Source organism: Balaenoptera borealis (genome assembly GCF_965194805.1).
Source record: "Balaenoptera borealis genome assembly, chromosome: 14".
NCBI lineage: Eukaryota > Metazoa > Chordata > Mammalia > Artiodactyla > Balaenopteridae > Balaenoptera > Balaenoptera borealis.
Genome location: NC_138875.1, coordinates 51,947,661 through 51,969,059, shown reverse-complemented (window position 1 = coordinate 51,969,059; position 21,399 = coordinate 51,947,661). Strand labels below are relative to the sequence as shown.

The 21,399-nt window shown below is 44.2% G+C and overlaps 1 protein-coding gene across 9 annotated transcripts in view; it reads right to left on the bottom strand.

The window, feature by feature from the left end:
* LOC309610562 (uncharacterized protein) overlaps positions 1-21,399 on the bottom strand; it is a 651,150-nt gene that overhangs the window by 547,080 nt on the left and 82,671 nt on the right. For 4 of the 9 annotated variants that reach the window (XR_014234007.1, XR_014234008.1, XR_014234013.1 and 1 more), the window contains exon 5: positions 63-5,225. The exons of the other annotated variants lie outside the window; for them this stretch is intronic. The gene's annotated coding sequence lies outside the window, so the exon portion shown is untranslated. Of the gene's footprint in view, positions 1-62; positions 5,226-21,399 lie in introns of those variants that run through there. 9 annotated transcript variants of the gene reach the window in all.

Here is a 21,399-nt window from a genome sequence, read left to right as displayed (position 1 = left end):
TTGTTAGACAGTATTTTCATACAGATATGTATGTATCAATCAATTGATTGATCAATATGTATCAATCACTGTATGTAGTTACATATAGTTTCAGGTTGCCTGTGAGCTTTTTAAAGTTGAAGACCTGTGATTTAAACTTTGAAAGCATGCGGAACCTCGATGTCAGCACTTCACACTGGATTAACACCTTTCCTGCCTTTGACAGGCATCCCGATTAAACCATTTGAAATGTAAGGTTGTCAGAGGCAGCAGTTTGAATGAGTTAATCATAGGTATCCAAATGTATATAGAAGATACAACATGCTACCTTGAGAAAAGAACAAATGAAGCAGAAGAATATTCTTAACACCTCTCACGTAGTGAAAAATTTCCCAAAGTCCAACTGGAAAGGCAGCTTAACATATTAGTAACTTGATTTAAATTGCATCTAGCATATGTATTTAAAAACTTACAGAGAACATTCTTAGGCCCTCTAAAACAAATAACTCTGAAAAGATTCTTGCCTAGATCGTCTTTAATTTAGTTGTCAAAAAGGAATAGTGTTACGTAAAACCAAATAACACTAGTACATTTACTTAAACCTTTATCAAGCACTTTTATCTTTGCCAGGTATAATACAAGTATCAGAATCAGGCAAATTTTGACAAGTTTATTCCAAAGGGGCACGCTTTTAAAGAACACACCTAAGAATCTTAATTCACTTATTCCCAACATCTTAACAAGCATGAGTTTAATTTTGAAAAATGCCACTTCAGAAATAAGCATTTAAAAATCTCTCAGGTTTTACCACTGTCTGTTTTCAGCAAGCCTAGCAGTTTAAGAGACATCTCAGAATCTTTCTCTCTGCTGAGCGGATGCTGTTAGAATGCTGCCTTGGGAAGCTGAAGTGACCTTACACTTGAATCCTTCAGTGTGCATTTAAGGAATCAGTGAAGCAGTGGTCTGCTGTCAAACCAGCAGAGGCCACAAGAGAGCCATTTTTGGAGAATATAATCATGGAAACTAGGGGCTGAATAGGACTGTCATAAAAAAATTTGTAGGATAAGTAGGATATAAGTTGGAAACCTTTGGTACAGTCATGAGAGCTCGCTCAGCAAAAACAAGCTTTCAACATAGCTATTGTTGGATTAAAACAAATGGCAGCGGCCATAATTCATGGTCCTGAGAAAAATAACAAACATGGACTTTTATACTGGGCATTTAGGGATACAAAGAGATATGTGAACTCTGTTACCCAGTGGGAGACCAGACATAAACACACAAAGATGCCTAAGAGGTCAAAGAAGCTAGGACTGAGTGCCAAAGAAATGCTAAGGATAATTAGATCTTGAACTGTGCCTTTGGATGACTTATCCTACAGAAGAAGGGACAATACAGTCTAAGTTGGAAATGAACCTGAATGTGGAAATGCTAAAACACGAAGTCAGAAGGACTGCTAGACATCATTTGTCGCTGGCCCCTCCCTTCGTAATGAGGAAACAAGCCAAAAGAGAGTGACTTGCCAAGGTCCAACAGGCTGGAACTAAACTGTAGTCTGGGACCTCAGTCTGGTGCTCTTTCCCCTTCCTAGGTGCTAGGAAGCATACTTCCTACAGGTATATTGGGTTGGCCAAGAAGTTCGTTCATAAGCTGCTACAGAAAAACCCGAACAAACTTTTTGGCCAAGCTAGAGAGTAGGGCTATGCGGCATTAGTAAGAGAGACAATAAACTCGTGTTTTAAAGGCAAGACTGAAGGGTTTGGACTTGAGTCTGTAGGCTTGTGGTTTTCAAACCATTAGTAGCAGATCCCTTTATTCAAATTAAATTTGTCTACATAGAACCTCAATATCTTAAATGCACACATTTATGTTAAGAATTCAAACTTGTCACCATATAAATCCAATCAGTAAGGCTAGATAAATACAAAATTCTGAGATGAGTTATAGGTGGTAGGTTACATCAGCCTCAGCATCCATGATGATATATTAGTCAAATGCTTGCTGCGCCCCAATTCAGTTAGAATATCTGGAGGTAAGGTCTAGGTATCAGTCTTGTTGTTTTTGTTTTTAAAAGTTCCTTAGATGATTGTAGTGTGCAGCCAAATCTGAGAACCACTGCCCTAAGTCATTGTTACAGGCTAGTTCAATGGTATTTGAACTTTAGTGTACATCAGAATCACCTGGAAGACTTATTAAATCAGATTGCTGGACCCCAAAGTGAGAAGGGGCCCCAAATTTACTTTTTCACATGTGATACTAATGCTGCCAGTACAATAACCACAAGTACTTAATCATAAAAGTTGCCCGGATGCTTGATAAATAGAGATTCTTGAGCTCCTTGTGTGGGAATTTTGATTCAGGTGTAACTTGAGTTTTTTTTTTTTTTTTTTAAGTTCTCAGATTATTGGTATGAGTCAAATCTAAGAAATATTGCTTAAGACAACGGGGAAAACTAAATAGCAGCATGATAAGCTTTCAAACATCCCCTGACTGAAAATACTGAGTTGGGTAGTAACGTATTAATTTATATATAATCATCAGGCAGCAATATATAATACATAAAATGAGGGTTTTGGGGGGTGGTGGGCAGGGGGTAGTCAAGCATAGAATCAGGTGTGCAATAAAGAAATTTAGTAATATTCCAAGCATGAAGAACATTTGGGCCAAGAAGGTGGCAGTAGGAATCGGAAAGAAATTTAAGCAATTGAATGATTGTTACCAGAACTGTGGCAGCTGAGGGAGGATACAAAGATGAATATGACAGTTTCTCCTCAGTGAGCTGATAACCAATTCAGTGGTAACAAGGGACATAACGATCAATTGGATGGGGTCTCGCACTGGAAATGGGAAGAGACCCTTGTTTTACACATCATTTATAATTGTAAAACTATTAAATAGGAGTACATTCATCTCTAATTCTGAAGTGAACTTTCACACATTAAAGAATCCAGCAACAGTTACATAGTGGACATTTGCCCAACAAACCAGTTTATGAAATCATAGGCCAGATTATAGGGCAGTAACAGTTGGCCTCTAGTACTCTTTCTAAGGCATTTCCCTCGTGTATGTTACTCTCCACTCAAATTCAGGGAGGCCCATTATCCAGTTGAAGGTTTGTCCAAGAGGTTTTCTTTTGTACTGATCCTTCTATTTATTCACTCAGATAATCATTCATTCATGCTGACTCTGGACCCTTTCAGTGTTCTTTAACATTTCCAAAGGTTGGCAGGAACTAATAAGAGATGAAACTCAGACCAACCTTAGACCATTTTGGGCTGCACCCCGCAGGCCTGCAAGCCTTGTAGTTGCCCAGCCTCGAGACTGAAGAAAGAGCCCCAAGGCAGGGACAGAGACGATTTGTTGGACGCCCGAAACAAGGGGTCACCCTACCGTGTAGGACAGACAACAGGCAGGCCATGGCAACAATCTTTGCTAGTCAGGGGAGAAGGAGGCTGCCATTTAAAGGGGGAAATGACCGCAGGTTGGCTCATCAGTTACCAGGGAAACTAGCAGCTGGGGCAGGTCCCTCCCAGCCCCTCAGGGTAACAACCATCTCCAGGGCAGATGTTTCCCTTTAATAAATTAGCAGCTGGAGCCGTTCTGGCCTAAAGACTAGAACAATCACTAGCTGGGGCAGAGGCCAAGCACGTTCGTGTGAGCAGAGTGTAGGTGAAGCAGGCACTGGTCGAGCAGGGGATGTACGAAGAGCAAGAGAACAGCCACCTTGAGTGGCCTGGCCATACACCCCACCCCACATACCCTGCACGACCCTTACAATCTTGGTTCACCCCTCTTCCGAGATACCCCTGGGGTCAGGTACATAGTGGTGCCCTGCAACCGAATACCGCAAATGCAATACAGAGAACAGAAGCTAAAGAGTGTCAGGAGTCCAGGAGGTGGGCAAACTTTAGAGCCAGGCAGCTCATCAGGTCAAATTTTCATGGAATCCCAGAGGACAACAACTGCATCCTGCTGTAGTTCCAGCAATCAAACTCATTTCGCAGTGAGGCCACCACTGTTGCCCAGTCCACAGACAGATTCCCTCCATTCAGACTAGGGACAAAATGTAAGATGTTTTAACAGGCACCATACAGGGAAGGTCATGACCATTAAGCAAAATACAAGCAGTAACAGCATTCTGAGAGAACACTACCTCTGCCGCCACGTCTGCCCCCATGTCCTGGCCTGCAGTGCTATACTGCTTGCCCACCCTCAGTCCTCAGAGCCGGTGCCGAATGCTGGAGAGGTGGTATAACAACTGACCACAGGCTAATACAATGGTGCCTTTCTCCAGTAGGGGGCCTGGATTGTTTTAGCAGTCTTAGGTGGGGCTGGGTAGAAGACAGGTGAAATCTATAAGCCCCTTTCGAATCCTATTCCTCATGGGGTGGGAAAAGCAAACCACCAGGGACTTACCTGCCAGTCCCAGGGCCATTTTATAACGTGTTCCTGGGGATAGACCCTGTGGCAAGGGCAAAAGTAAGTTACTGTCCTGACCAATAGCTGGCAACGGTCCTTCAGTGGCCAACAGGTGAACTCGGCTTGTGTTGACTAGTTGCTTCTGGGTTAACATGGTGTAGGCACTGGGACAGTTGCTCCTGGGATGTGTCACATGTTGAGAGAGCCGGTTTCCCATCTCAATTGTTCAGTAGTCCGTTCATAGCCCAGCAGCAGTGGGGTAATAAGGAAATGCCAGTGTACATCATTCTTAATCAGCTCATTCCTGAACTTCGTGGCTGGTAAAGTGGGTTCCTTGGTCACTATCGATGTCCATGGTGGGGTCCCATATGTCGTACACAGCTGTTCTAGACCCCAGATAGTGGGTTTTTGTTGTGTTGCTCGATGACTCAGGTAGGCCTTTTGTAATGTCCTCCACCTGCTGTAACGCATTGTCGGCAGCACAGAGCTGTTGTTCCATCACACGGTATCGTTGCTCTGCCCCCTTCCACAGCTGGGACCAGAAGCCCAAGAGTACCCTTTCATTATTTTGCCGCTGCCTCAGACCCCCACCAAACCCTTCTGGGTAACCGGCCACATTCAATTCCTAAGCCTGTCCCTGAGTTAACATCCCTAAAGCTGGTGTCTGTAATTGTTTAGGAGTGGTGGGTCAGGGGTATGCTTATCTTACCTGACCAGATAACACCCAATTATTTGATAGTGAATCCAGGTCCTTGCATCTTGTCTGTATTCACCAGCCATCACCCTGCAGTCAGATGAGCCACGAGCACGGGGCTGCTACCTTTAAACTGGAAGGAGACTCCGAGGTTAACAGGATATCAATATAACGGAAGAGGAAGACATCTCTCATGGTAGTCAGCTACCACAGGGCCCCAGATGCTGGGGGCCAGCCACCTTGGGATTGCCCCGGCAATGTTCCATTCCCCGTCCTTATTTCCCCACATCTCAGGGCTCACGGGAGTTTCCTCAGCCTCTTGGCTGGCTCACCAATTGTTGGGCTGCAAGCCTTGTAGTTGCCCAGTCTCGAGACTGAAGAAAGAGCCCGGAGACAGAAACATCAGTGACTTATTGGACAGGGGGATCTTACATGTCCAAAACAAAGGGTCCTGGAGCGACACTCCACCCCACCATGCGGGTAGGCAGGCCATGGCAACTAGCTCACTACTTGGGGGGAAGAGGCTACCATTTATAGGGGGAATTGACCTCAGATTGGCTCATCAGTTACCAGGGAAACTAGCAGCTGGGGCAGGTCCCTCCCAGGCCCTCAGGTTAACAACCATCACAAGGGCAGATGTTTCCCTTTAATAAACTAGCAGGTGGAGCCGTCTGGCCTAAGGACTAGAACAGTCGCTAGCTGGGGCAGAGAGCAAGCACGTTCGTGTGAGCAGAGTGTAGGTGAAGCAGGCACTGGTCGAGCAGGGGATGCACAAAGAGCAAGAGAACAGCCACCTTGAGTGGCCTGGCCATACAGACCATCGATCTATTTCAATAAGATATTTGGGAGGAAAAAAGTGGTCTCAAAATAAGGGTGATATGGATTTCTAGTGATCCTAACAAACCTCAGTCAGCAATTCTTACAAAGAGAGAGAGGAGGGCACGCTAGGGAAAGCCTCTAAATTAGAGAAGGGTATTCAGCTTTCCAGGTGGGAGAGATTAAAGATCATCTCTAAATGCCCTAGAGAGCTGCTGAAGCAACAATGGCTGGAGATACTAAGGTGAGAGAGAGAGAGAGAGAGAGAGAGAGAGACCGAAGACTCCAACAGGTGAGCTGAATTCTGCTAACGGTATTTCCCTGGGGAAGGAGGCTGAGAAATCCAGGCCTCACCAACCAGAGGGTCACTTCCAGGAAGGGGAGAGCCTGACAGAACCACTGGGGGTCTCCCAAGGCTGCGGCGACAGAACTGGAGACCTGAGGAGCCTCCTTCACAGTTCTGTCCTCAAGATGTTAGTCAAATGTTGAAGTTACACGGGATGGAGGCTAAAAAGCTATGCTAAAAACCTTAAGAAAATGGTTAAAATGGTAAATTTTATGTATATTTTACCACAATAAAAAAAAAATTTAACAGTTTCAACAGACTATTGTTGGTGCTAAAGAGACGCTCAGGACTTACCCTGACTCTTAGTTGAAACTAACTAATTTACCAGATTAACTAACTAACTACCAGACTCTTAGTTGAAAGGTCTGGCGGGCTATGATGTAGGAACAGGGGCTGTTGATAGGGGCTGTCAGGGAAGGCCTTGCTGAGAAGATCAGAAGGAAGTGAGGAGGTGAGCTCAGGAATATCTGAGGAAGAGCTTTCCAAACAGAACAGCAACTTAAAGGCCATGAGGTAGGAGCATGTTGTTAGCATGTTGAGTCTTCATCTGGAGCGCAGCAAACCAGGGAATCTGGCGGGAGGTGTGGTCAGAAAGAAAGGCAAGGCCAAGATGATGTACTGCCTTGTGCCCAGAAAGGACTGGGTTTTAGGCTAAGTGATATGGGGAACCATAAGGGGAGGGGAGGGGATTTGACCTGGCCTGTTTTAAAAGGATTATTCAAGCTGATGTGAGAAAGGGCTGAGATAACAGGGGGGCCGAGGTGGGAGCAGGGAGTCGTAGATTACTGCAGCTATCCTGTGAACGATGGTGGTTTGAGAGGGTAGCAGTGGAGTTGGTTATTTGAAGGTCGAGCATCCGGAGGATTCACTGGGTGATTTTAAAGGGTCTAAGGGAAAATGAAGAGTTAGGTATCACTCCAGAGTTTTTGGCTTGTGCAGCTAGGTGAACGAGGAAGCAGATTTGCAGTGGAGCAACAGGAATTTGTTTCGGACCCGTTAAGATTAAGATGCTTAGCAGGCTTCCAATCTTAATTCCAAGATTAAGATGCTTAGCATGAGGTAGAGAACTGAATATGTGACTCTGAAGTTCAGGGGAGAGGCCAAGTAGGTGATATCAAGTTGGGAGTCCAACCTCTAGGTGTTACGTGAAGCAACTGACCTGCATGAGATCACCAAGGTTTGACTGTAGATAGAAACAAGAAGAGATCTGGAAGCTTGAGGTAGATTACGGTTATATGAATCTGTACTCATAGAAGCATCAGGGTGAGGAGGGTTGATTGCAGTTTGGGTTTCTAGTAACAGAGGTACTGGGTTTTAGGGCATGTTGGCAGGAATCCTGATGGTCTTTTAGAGCAGGTGGCCAATCAGTGGTAGGTACAGCCTCCTTCTTGGCCTTACCTGTCAGGAAGTTTGTGTTAGGAAGGGGGGATGTTGGGAGCGGAAGGTGGTCTACCTGGGGCAGACTGAGCTTTGCGGGTGCTTCCCAACCATGAAGCATAAAAGCTTCACAGCCCAAGGGCCAGGCTCCCTACAGGCCGATGTCTGGCCCCTCTAGATCACCGCAGGCTGCACGAGAATGTGATGCACAACAGGGTCCTGCACAGCAGAGTTCCCCAGTAGATGCAGTTTTCAAAAGGGCTGTTTGTGTGCAGTCTGGTCAGTCACCCTTGTTTGAGTGGAAGGTGACAAGATAAGTTGCAGTCACATGCTGCCGATCCGGTCGCCAGTCTTGTTCCATTACATCCACGTGCATGTCTACCTTTACTCTGACCCTAGTGTGTGTTGCCATTATTGTTTAACTCTCAAGGAACAACTGCATTTCCTTTCAAGTTCTCAAACAGGACCTCACTGCGTCCCCCAAGTCCTGTCAGCTCATTTGAAAGGGTTTTTCAGGCATCTCCAAGGATCCTCAGCCAAATCTGCCCATGAAATTAATAATAATAAAGCCAGACATGGTGCCAGGATGGGAGACACCTAAGAGGACAAGCTTGGTGACTTTTATATATATATATATACACAAACGACAGCAAAAGAGAGACACATCTTTTGGAATTGGATTAGACTTAGTTGGCAAAACCAGGAGTCATGCTTCCTGTTTTCTAATGCTTGTTCTTGAAACAGTTACTGGAGCAGCACTGAATCATTTTCATAAACCGGGCCTTTCTGCACTTTTCACATTACCCTGTAATCGAACACCCTCCCCTCCAGTCTCCAGCACACCCTCCCCTATGCAGCTGCTCTGAGTGTGCGACAGGCCAATGACAAGGGTTCCATGTTGGGGCCTCAGAGGTGCATGGCGCTTCTACACAGAGCCACACTAAGAGGAGGCAGGGGCTTACCCAATCCCCATCTTCAGGCAGCTTTGGGTGTGGATTCATTAAGCTTGCAAAAGGGGCACCCAGAGAATGTGCAGCAGGAAAGATACTCAGGGCACAACACAGTGCCTTAAATGTGGAAGGATTTAATACATGTTTGTTGAATGAAAAAAGGATAAGTGAGGGCTTCCCTGGTGGCGCAGTGGTTAAGAATCTGCCTGCCAATGCAGGGGACACGGGTTCAAGCCCTGGTCTGGGAAGATCCCACATGTCACGGAGCAACTGGGCCCGTGAGCCACAACTACTGAGCCTGCGTGTCTGGAGCCTGTGCTCCGCAACGGGAGAGGCCGCGACAGTGAGAGGCCCGCGCACCGCGATGAAGAGTGGCCCCAGCTCGCCACAACTAGAGAAAGCCCTCACACAGAAACGAAGACCCAACACAGCCAAAAATAAATAAATAAATAAATAAATAATTAGAAATCTCAAAAATCATTTAAAAAAAAAAAAAAGGATGAGTGAGATTGAGAACCAGAAAAACCGGTACTTGCTAGGCTGGGCCACCACTTCACCGTGTGCAAGTCTCCTTGCATTTGGGGGCTTTAGGGTCCTCACCTGTAAAATGAGAGGACTGGACAGTATGACCGTCATCAGCTAGCTTCATCAGCTTCTCACAATTAGATGATTAACCCCTTTCAGGAGGGCAGACTGGGGAACAGTTAAACGCGTGGCCTTCAGAGCCAGGCAAGTCAGGGCAGGAATTCCAGCTCTGTCACTTGGGGTATGACATGGCCAGGGCACTCAAATTCTCCAAGCTTTCTGCACCTTCAAGTAACAAGGTTATTGTGGGGATTGAATGAGATGCTACAGGAACTTATTACAGAGCCTGGTATATAGTAACTGTTCATTTACTGATAGCTGTTATCATTATTGTCAGTATTGCAGAGATGGTGGTGGTGGATCAGAAAGAAAGCCTCTTGGAGAAGTCAGAATTTGAGCTGAGCCTTAACAACTAGGTGGGATTTAGAGAGACCCATCGGGGAGTAAGGTGGGAGAGAGGGGCTCATAAAGGGCAAGGGTCATATAGAGGCAGTAGAACAGGAGGGGTATTTCAGGCAGTGGTGGGAGCTGCAAGGAGAAGAGAATTACCCGGTAGGAGAGACCAGGGAAGTCACAGCCCATAGGGCACACACGGGTGCTTACGTCGGGATCTCTAAGGAAAACTGCACATAGGAGGCTCCATGACCCCAGTACTCTTTCTAAGCCCCTGGATCCTCCCTACTCCCTAAACGTTCAGACTCTGGAGGAGGAATACAGAGCAGCTGTCACTTCTAGGCCACAGAGTCATTTCAACTGCTGTCATTTTTCAAAAGTGAATTTAATTCTGTAAGTTTTATTCCATAGATATTAATTGACCTTATTTGCTCATACTGAAGTCAGCAGAGACTAGAGGCAGAAGTGGAAAAGCCTTCCCAGTCCCAGATGAAAACCAAAAGACCAAATTAGTACTTTCAGAAGAACACCCACAAAGGGATTTTCCAAAACGTGCACCACCTTGTTTTATAATTCAGGGCTTGAAAGAGAAGCCAGGTTGCCTGTCTGCAGATGCAGCACACAGAAGGCTGATAGCTCAGCTCGTGAGTGTGCATTTCAGGGACAAGGTGTTTGCTGGGTAGCACCACCTGTACCCCAACTTACTTTCCTGGGCACCCCATTCGTTCCAGACAAGAGGGGTAGCCAGGTAAACCTGACATAGCTGCTGAATTATCTAGACACTCCCAGCACACCCCACCCTCTCTCCCTGCGTAGAAAATAGATGAAAGCCTCCTTAATCAAGAAAACTACAGTGGGAGGCATGTCGAGGAGACTTCCCCCCAAACTACTAAAACATGACCTACTTAAGTAACGTCCAAACACCTGCAAGGGAGAACAGTGTGGAAATGTTAGAGATGGAATCACGCATGAAATCAGCTGTGTAAATGAGGATGTACATCATGGTTCTATTTGTCCTTTGACAACCTAAACATTGCACGTTTTTCATTCATTAGAGACTGAAATAAAAACCTACAGCCTTCGTCTCAGGAGGAGATAAACCACTGCTGTGTGGATTTCGTCTCGCTCCTCCAATCATTTTATCGTCCAATTCCTCTGACTTGCTCTCAGCTGAGGAGACCCCCTGATGTAACTTCAGGGGCTCCAGAACCACCCCCATTTGCCTGTGATCCTAACGAAATGCTCCTCATCACAGAATTATTTCTTCATGGTCAGGTTTCCTACAGAACTCCAGGAGGCTCCTGCTCAAAGGTGAACACGCCTACCCACAACACTGAACACTTTAATGGCCATTCTCGCCTGTGCAGCAATTCACTTCTCAGGTAACCAGCTGCCAAGCTGGCAAAGGAGAACAGGGTCTTGGGGAAGGGTTTTCTGGAAAGTGAAATGTTGAAGAGTCCAAGGTACAGTGTACTCCACACAGAGCAGAGAGCTCAGCCACTGCCCAGGAAAGCCAGCAGAGTGGAGTCTGCTGGGCAACCCAGAGTTTGTTCCTTCGGGTTCCTAGAGTTGTATTTCTGTGCAGTGAGCACAGCAATGGTGGTGGCAGGCTTGCTCTTTCCACACCTGTTCTTTAAAGCTACACCACACAGCAGGGGCCCCTCTTGTGTGGCCTTGGGCAGCAGGAAGCCCAGAGCACCTGGGATATTGGGAACAAGACACTGAAGAGAATGTTTCATGATGGTTCCTGTTGGCTCCTGGTTTTGATATTTCGTCTGGGTGGAAATTGTGCACATCTATGGGGACTTTTGAATAAATATGTCTCAGCTGTCCGTGTTGCTGCACCAACCCTGGCAGGTTTGATGCTAAAAAACAAAATCTGAGAAGCTCTACCTCAACTGGTAGAGGTATGATATGGTATGGTCCATAGCCCCTAGGGGGTCCTTTGATGTCCTTTTCATAATAATACTAACATCATCTGCCTTTTCCTCTGTGTTGGCATTTTTACTGAGAGCACAAAACTGGTGCTAGGTAGGTAGGTAGGTAAAACTGGTGTCTTAACACAGTCAAGGCAGTATTCTTCACTGTATTCCTCACTGCCAGGCACCGGCAAGGAGAAAAGCCATTTCCACTTAAGAATGTCCTTTCTGGGGCTTCCCTGGTGGCGCAGTGGTTGAGAATCTGCCTGCCAATGCAGGGGACACGGGTTCGTAGCCCTGGTCTGGGAAGATCCCACGTGCCGCGGAGCAACTGGGCCCGTGAGCCACAACTACTGAGCCTGCGCGTCTGGAGCCTGTGCTCCGCAACAAGAGAGGCCGCGATAGTGAGAGGCCCGTGCACCGCGATGAAGAGTGGCCCCCGCTTGCCACAACTAGAGAAAGCCCTCGCACAGAAACGAAGACCCAACACAGCCATAAATAAATAAATAAATAAATAAATTTAAAATTGATGTGGTGATTTCCTTAAAAAAAAAAAAGTCAATATCTTAAAAAAAAAAAAAAAAAAGAATGTCCTTTCTGAAGCAGTAAAAAAAATATTAATTTTATTAAATATTAACATCTTTTTAATATTCTGCATAGGGATGGTTGTCTTGAGGAAAAGCACTTGTACAGTTGAGCTGCAAGCTGAACCTTCCGTTCTGCATGGAATGCCATTTCAAAAGAAGGAATAACAGAAATATGATTATTCAGACTTGATTATTTGGCAGACATTTTTTCAAAAATTAATGAAGTAAGCCTGTCACTGCAAGGAAAACAAATGTCCATATTTGTTGCCAGTGATAAAATTTGAGCTTTCAAGTAAAAATTAAAATTTTGGAAAGCCGGTACTGCTACTTAAAGACTTTTCTGATGAGGTCGGTGATGGTGTAGATGAATGTGATCTTTTTTATCTATACTGAAACACGTTTCAGTATAGATAAAAAAAGATCTAAATACCTCAGCTGAATCAATATTTTTCAAATGACCAATGATTTGTTATGAACCATGCATGGGTAAAAGAACCAAACTGCAAGATAGACCTATGGATTTTAATACAACAGGGTACAAAAATAAATTCATTGATATGGTTTCAGATTCCTCACTGTAACTGACTTTTAAGAAACTACCACTTGTCGAGTACTGATATAGCATCAAAGACTAATATCCAAAATTATCTGGAAAATCTATTTAAAAAACTGTGTGAGACCTAGTTTTCTTCCTATACCTCACCAAAACAATATATCACAAACAAATTAATGCATAAGCAGACATGAGAATCCAACTATCCTCTGCTAAGCCAAACATTAAAGAGATTTGAAACATCTCTTTTCACTAAGTTTATTTTTTGGAGATATATAGTTATTTTTCATGAAAATTTTATATTTTACATCAAACTGGGTTTATTTTTGTTATTTTTAGAGGAATTAATAAGTATTTAAAATATATCACTTTTAATTTCTAATATGGTAAATATCAATCAATATAATCCACATTAACCAAAGCGTAATTTTTAAGTAAGTTAAAAGGGGTCCTGACACCAAAAAGTTCGAGAACTGCAGGTCTGGTGGGGACTTTGGGTCGAATCAGCCGAGACCCCAGTCATGACTCTGCTACTAATGAGCTATGTGATCAGGTGACCACCACGTGGCTGGTCCTCAGTTTTTTACATATGTAAGATAGCAAAACTAATCCTCCCTCAGAGGCTTGTTAAGAACATGAAACAAAGCAAAGTAATATGCCTCATGTCTGGCACATAGTAGGAACTAAAAAAAATTAAAATTAAAAAATTTAGTTTCTTTCCTATAAAAAGATTTTATTTCCAGTATGTAAGACTTCTCTTTTAGTAGGTCTAAAGTCATAATCTTTTTAATGCTTTGAGGATCATCTGCTAGACAATTTCAAGACCTCCAAGAAAGGAAATCTCTTCATATGAGATTTTAGGAGCTGGAGGGCCATTAAGGGCTGCAAGTCTCAGGGTCACATTAGCTACAGATTAGTTCACCAACCTTCAAAGAAAACAGCATCTACTCTAGGGACTTCCCTGGTGGTCCAGTGGGCAAGACTCCATGCTCCCAATGCAGGGGGCCCGGGTTTGATCCCTGGTCAGGGAATTAGATCCCACATGCCGCAACTAGGAGTCCACATGCCACAACAAAGATCCCATGTGCTGCAACTAAGACCTGGAGCAGCCAAAATAAATAAATAGATAAATAAATATTTAAAAAATAGAATAAAATAAAAATTATTTAAAAAATAATGTCTACTCTAGGATGGGGTGGAGGGATTAGGATGGGGTGGAGGGAGGGTGGCGGGACTAGAATGGGAAAAAAAATCTGCTTTAGGGGGAAAAAATATGCAGGTGAGTACATCCAAGCTGATGTATAGGAAGAGGGTGATCTGACGTGTGGCATCCCATAAGAGAATTGAAAGTTTGGCCCAGAGTTTTCCTGGACTTATGCTTTTTAAAGAAAATGTTGTGCTATGATTCATGTTCTTTTAATGAAAATTTGGGGGACACCCCTGGCGGTCCAGTGGTTAAGACTCCACACTTCCAATGCAGGGGGCCGGGTTCAAATCCCTGGTCGGGGAACTAAGATCCCACATGCCACACGGTGTGGCCAAAAAAAAAAAATTAATTAAAAAAAATAAAATTTTACTGATATAAGTGTGGATTCACATGCAGTTGTGAGAAATAATACAGAGATCTCGTGAACACTTCACCCAGTTTCCCACAGTGGTAACATCTTGCAAAACTAGAGCTCAATATCACAGCCAGGATACCGCCTTCAATACCATCCACCCATCTTAGATCTCCCCAGTTTCATCTATACACCTTTGTGTGTGTGTGTTTAGTTCTATACAATCTTATCACACGCTCAGGTATCCACCACAGTCACCTGACAACCGTTTTCCATTTCTAAGCTTTTCTCATTTCAAAAGTGTTACATAAATAGAATCATACAGCATGTCACATTTGGGGATTGGCTTTTTTTCACTCAGCATTAATTCATCCAAATTGTTGCATACATCAATACTTCATTCCTTGTTATTGCTGACTGCTGTTCCACAGTGTGGATGGACCGCAGTTTGTTTATCCTGTTGAAGGACATCTGGGCTGTTTCCAGTTTGGGGCTATTACAAATAAAGCTGCTATGAACACTCACATACTGATTTTTGTGTGAACACAAATTTTCATTTCTCTGGGAAAATGCCCAAGAGTGTAATTACTGGATTGTATGGTAATAGCATGATTCATTTTATAAGAAACTGCCAAACTGTTTTCCAGAATGGCTGTAGCTTTTACATTCTCAGCAGCCATGTATGAGTGATCAGTTTCTGTACATCCTTGCCAGCAACACCAAACACCAAATTGTTGTCACTACTTTTTATTTTAGGCACTCTGATAGATATGTAGTGGTATCTCATTATTGTGGTTTTAATTTGCATTTCCTTGAAGGCTAATGATGCTGAATATCTTTTCATGTGCTTATTTGCCATCTGTATATCATCTGTATTCAGAAACGTCTCTTCATATCTTTTGCCCATTTTCTGATTGGATTTTTTTTTTTTAACTGTTGAAAATGGTTTGTCTTGAAGTGGAAATCTGCTTACTTTTGTCCATAGGAAGTCCATCTTGCAAAATTTATTTAAGTGGAAGTTAGCTTTACCCCACAGCAATTTCAGAGGTGCTAAGGGTTGTTTATGCCCACCTGGTAAGTACCAGTTTTTAAGATAGGGTCAGAAAACAATAAAGCACATTGACTCCCTAGATGCTTAGATTTTCCTGCCTTCTGGGGATACAGATTCACACACACTCTCACACACACACAGCTCTGCTGATTCATATGCATTTTTTTGAGCAAAAGGGTGCCAAGCCCAGTATGAGCTGCCTCAGGTGAAGACGTGGACTGAAGGGGCTTGCTTCCATCTAGAGCACCTGGCTGTCCCACGTGATGGTCTTCAGGACCACCTGGGCACAACTGAGAGGGCTGCCCAGGTTGATTACTGGCTCAGTCTATAGATATTGGGCCCGGAACAGACTCAGCTTCCAGAGAGTCACGTGGCCAGCGGGGTGTGGGCAAGAATTAAGGAAGGGACTGCAAATGCCTCTAAACTGGGGGGGCTGGAGGATAGGAATTGGAGAGCAGGCGGTGTGGAGGAAGGTGGCTGCTGTGTATTATTCGACCTTAGTCAGCAATCCCAACATTTCAGTCCTCTGCCCCTACCTACCTTATCAAGGCTCTTAACATATCAGCACTGGCCAGCACTCCACAACTTGGAAAGCTTTTCTAAGCCTAACCAAAGACTTTAAAAATTTATCTGGAAGTGCTCTTCATTTCAAGCTTTGATTCCACTGTCTGCACACCATTTGATGTCGCATAAAAAGACTCATCGCACTGACCTTGCCCTGCTGAACACGGCTCGACCACTTGCTCAGAGGAACTGAACATGTCTGATTTCTCCTTCAGAAAAAAAAGACAAAACTTTTCCCATTTCCATTTTCTCTTCAGTTCCTTTTAAAGGATAAGCTGACAGTGAAACACATTGATTGGATACGTTATTTTTAACCAAATTTTTAATAGCAAATCATTTGTTCCATCTGAGAAAAGGCCAATGGCATTGTCACCAACCAGGCACAAATCGGGATGGATTATTTCCAGCATTTAAAAAAAAAAGTTTATTTAGATCCACATGGCACTGGTCACTCAGTGTCATTGGCATTTCCTGACGCTGAAGAGGGGCCAAGCCCTTGGCTGCTCCTCTCATCCCCTGAGGCCACTTGCCTCTCACAATATCAAAGATCTTTTGCTCACCACACCCCCACCCCTCCGTGGTTTCCGCCAACAGTTTCAGGGTGGCCATGGAGTGGGGGCATGGTGGTTCCCGTTGTGGGGACAGTTCACAGTGAAACTAACCCAGCCATTGGCGAAGGCATTAGGGGCTGTCACGCATCAACAGCCAAGCTTTGGGTACTTCTCTGGGTACTGTTCCCAAAGCACACAGCCTCTCATTTGAGAAGAGGGAGCAGAAACAGCCAGCAAGCATTTAGGGAGGACAAGAGATAAGATGGGTCTAGGGCCCCCATGTTGACCCATCCAGCTCTCATCTGTCCTTTAGGGGCTCCAGAATTCAAGACATCCATAAAAAGGAAGGAAAGAACAGTTACTTGTACACCCATGTTTATAGCAGCATATTCACAGCAGCCAAAAGGTGGAAACAACCCAATCGTCCCCAGATGGTGAACAGATAAACAAAATGTGGGGTATAACTGTAGGTGGGAATGTAATTTGGGGCAGCCACTATGGAAAACAGCATGGAGGTTCCTTAAAAAAACTAAAAATAGAGTTACCACATGATCCAGCAATCCCACTCCTGGGTATATGTCCAGAAAAGATGAAAACTTTAATTTGAAAAGATACATGCACCCCAATGTTCACAGCAGCACTATTTACAATAGCCAAGACATGGAAACAACCCAGGGCCCATCAGGAGAAGATTGGGTTAAGAAGATGTGGTGTAGGGCGGAGTCAAGATGGCGTACTAGGAGGACACAGAATTCGCATCTCCACACAACTAGGGCACCTACCAGGCACCGGTGGGGGACCACGGACACCTAAGGGGATGGGAGGAACCCCCAGTGACCGGGTAGAACGTGGGGCATGGGGGGGAGTTAGAGGGGAGGAGAAGTGGAGGCCGGACGGGACTGGCACCCCTGAGGGGCGGCTGGGGGAGGGGAAGGGATCCCACGCCCGAAGGGGGAAATTGGGGAACCATCGGGAGGGCAGAGGATCAAAAGGGAGCATGGTCAGGTTTCCCCTGCCCCCGTGGGCCCCCAGGAGCCTGCTGAGACCCCAGGCCTGGTCCTCTGCCCACCTAGGCCCCCTCCAGCCGTGTGGGTCCTGAGGGAGTGGGAGGGAGGGAAGGGGAGCAAAAGTAAAGGCTGGACCTCTGGGACCGGCACCCCTGAGGGGTGGCTGGGGGAGGGGAGGAGTTCCTACACCCAGCGGGACCCACCCACAGTTAGGGGTCCAGTGGCAAAGGGGGAGACCCTGGGGGAGACAGTGGGAGAGGGTGCGGAGGAACGGAAGGGAAGGCGACCAGCGCTTTCCCTGTCCAGTTAGGCACCAGGAAGCCTGTTGGGCTCCCAGGCCTAATCCTCTGCCCTCCAAGCCTCCCTCCTGCCACACAGAGTCCAAGCCCCACCCCTACACCCCCACCCAGGGCCACACCTCTACACTCGGAGACCCCCTCTGAGACCCCCTGCAACGCGCTGGGCCTAAACCCCACCCACACACCCTCACTCAGCCCCCTACCTCCAAACTCCAGAACCTCACACTCCAGAGGTCCTCCTTTCCACGTGCTGCCTCTCCCCTTCCACGCAGGTCCTAAGCAGAGGCCCCACCCCACGCTTGAACGTCGCCCCGCCTAGGCCCCACCCCATGCTCAAACGTCACCCTGCCCCACCCTAAACCCAGCCCCTGCCTAAGTTCCACCCCTTGCCTAAACTCCACCCCCATAGCCTAGGCTTTTTTCTTTTCTTTTCTTTTTTCCTCTTTTAGATTGGGGTTCTGTTTTACCTTGTTGATTCATTGTTGTTGATTCTTTTATATTTTTATTTTTCCTAAAAAATCTTTTATTTTTCTAATTTTATTTTATTCTTTATACTTTGTTAGTAATCTCTCCTTTTGGCTTGCTCCCCCCCCCCTTTTATTTATTTTTTCTGTTGTGGTTTTATTTTACCTTGTTGCAGTTATTTCAATTATAGTTTTATTTTTCCTAATATATTTTTTATCTTTCTAATTTTATTTTGTTTTTTATTCTTTGATATTGTACTGCTCCTTTTTTTCTTTCTTTCTTCTTCTTTTTTTTTTTTTTTTGCCGCACCACGAAGCTTGCGGGATCTTGGTTCCCAGGACGGAGGTCAGGCCTGAGCTCCTGTGGTGGGAGCTCCAAGTCCAAACCGCTGGACTAAGAGAGAACCTTAGACCCCAGGGAATATCAATCAGAGTGAGGCCTCCCGGAGGTCCTCATCTCAGCACCATGACCCAGCTCTATCCAACTGCCTGCAAACTCAAGTGCTGGACGTCTCAGGCCAAACAACCAGTAAGGTTGACAGGAATACAGCACCACCCATCAAAAAGAAAAAAAATGAAATGACAAAAAAATTTGTTACAGACAAAGGAGCAAGGTAAAAACCTACAAAACCAAATAAATGAAGATGAAATAGGCAACCTATCTGAGTAAGAATTCAGAGTAATGATAGTAAAGATGATCCAAAATCTAGTAAACAGAATGGAGAAAATACAAGAAACATTTAACAAGGATCTAGAAGAACTAAAGAGCAAACAGTGATAAACAACACAATTACTGAAATTAAAAATACTCTAGAAGGAATCAATAACAGAATAACTGAAGCAGAAGAACGGATAAGTGAGCTGGAAGATAAAATTGTGGAAATAACTGCCAGGGAGCAGAATAAAGAAAAAAGAATGAAAAGAATTGAGGACAGTCTCAGAAACCTCTGGGACAATGTTAAACGCACCAACATTCGAATTATAGGGGTCCCAGGAGAAGAAGAGAAAAAGAAAGGGTCTGAGAAAATATTTGAAGAGATTATAGTGGAAAACTTCCCTAACATGGGAAAGGAAATAGTCAATCAAGTCCAGGAAGCACAGACAGTACCATACAGGATAAACCCAAAGAGAAACACGTCAAAACACATGTTAATCAAACTATCAAAAATTAAATACAAAGAAAAAAATAGTAAAAGCACCAAGGAAAAGCAACAAATAACATACAAGGTAATCCCCATAAGGTTAACAGCTGATTTTTCAGCAGAAACTCTGCAAGCCAGAAGGGAGTGGCAGGACATATTTCAAGTGATGAACAGGAAAAACCTACAACCAAGATTACTCTACCCAGCAAGGATCTCATTCAGATTCGACTGAGAAATTAAAACCTTTACAGACAAGCAAAAGTTAAGAGAATACAGCACCACCAAAGAAGCTTTACAACAAATGCTAAAAGAAATTCTCTAGGCAGGAAACACAAGAGAAGGAAAGGACGTACAATAAGAAACCCAAAACAATTAAGAAAATGGTAATAGGAACATACATATCGATAATTACCTTAAATGTAAATGGATTAACTGCTCCAACCAAAAGACATAGACTGGCTGAATGGACACAAAAACAAGACCCATACATATGCTGTCTACAAGAGACCCACTTCAAGCCTAGGGACACATACAGACTGAAAGTGAGGGGATGGAAAAAGATATTCCATGCAAGTGGAAATCAAATGAAAGCTGGAGTAGCAATTCTCATATCAGACAAAATCGACTTTAAAATAAAGACTGTTACAAGAGACAAAGAAGGACACTACATAATGATCAAGGGATCAATCCAAGAAGAAGATATAACAATTGTAAATATTTATGCACCCAACATGGGAGCGCCTCAATACATAAGGCAAATGCTAACAGCCGTAAAAGGGGAAATCAACAGTAACACCATAATAGTAGGGGACTTTAACACCCCTCTTTCACCAATGGACAGATCATCCAAAATGAAAATAAATAAGGAAACACAAGCTTTAAATGACACATAAAACAAGATGGACTTAATTGATATTTATAGGACATTTCATCCAAAAACAACAGAATACACTTTCTTCTCAAGTGCTCATGCAACATTCTCCAGGACAGACCATATCTTGGGTCACAAATCAAGCCTTGGTAAATTTAAGAAAATTGAAATCGTATCAAGTATCTTTTCTGACCACAACGCTATGAGACTAGATATCAATTACTGGAAAAAAATCTGTAAAAAATACAAACACATGGAGGCTAAATAATATGCTACTAAATAACCAAGAGATCACTGAAGAAATCAAAGAGGAAATCAAAAAATACCTAGAACCAAATGAGAATGAAAACATGACAACCCAAAACCTATGGGATGCAGCAAAAGCAGTTCTAAGAGGTAACTTTATAGCGATACAATCCTACCTCAAGAAACAAGAAACATATCAAATAAACAACTTATCCTTACACCTAAAGCAATTAGAGAAAGAGGGACAAAAAAACCCCAAAGTTAGCAGAAGGAAAGAAATCATAAAGATCAGATCAGAAATAAATGAAAAAGAAATGAAAGAAACAATAGCAAAGATCAATAAAACTAAAAGCTGGTTCTTTGAGAAGATAAACAAAATTGATAAACCATTAGCCAGACTCATCAAGAAAAAAAGGGAGAAGACTCAAATCAATAGAATTAGAAATGAAAAAGGAGAAGTAACAACTGACACTGAAGAAATACAAAGGATCATGAGAGATTACTACAAGCAACTATATGCCAATAAAATGGACAACCTGGAAGAAATGGACACATTCTTAGAAAAGCACAACCTTCTGAGACTGCACCAGAAAGAAATAGAAAATATAAACAGACCAATCACAAGCACTGAAATTGAAACTGTGATTAAAAATCTTCCAACAGATGGGAGGAGGCAAGATGGCGGAAGAGTAAGACGCGGAGATCACCTTCCTTCCCACAGATACAGCAGAAATACATCTACACGTGGAACTGCTCCTACAGAACACCCACTGAACGCTGGCAGAAGACGTCAGACCTCCCAAAAGGCAAGAAAATCCCCACGTACTTGGGTAGGGTAAAAGAAAAAAGAAATAACAGAGACAAAAGAATAGGGACGGGACCTGCGCCAGTGGGAGGGAGCTGTGAAGGAGGAAAAGTTTCCAGGCACTAGGAAGCCCCTTTGCGGGCAGAGACTGCTGGTGGCAGAGGGGGGAAGCTTCGGAGCCGCAGAGGAGAGCGCAGCCACAGGGGTGCGGAGGGCAAAGCG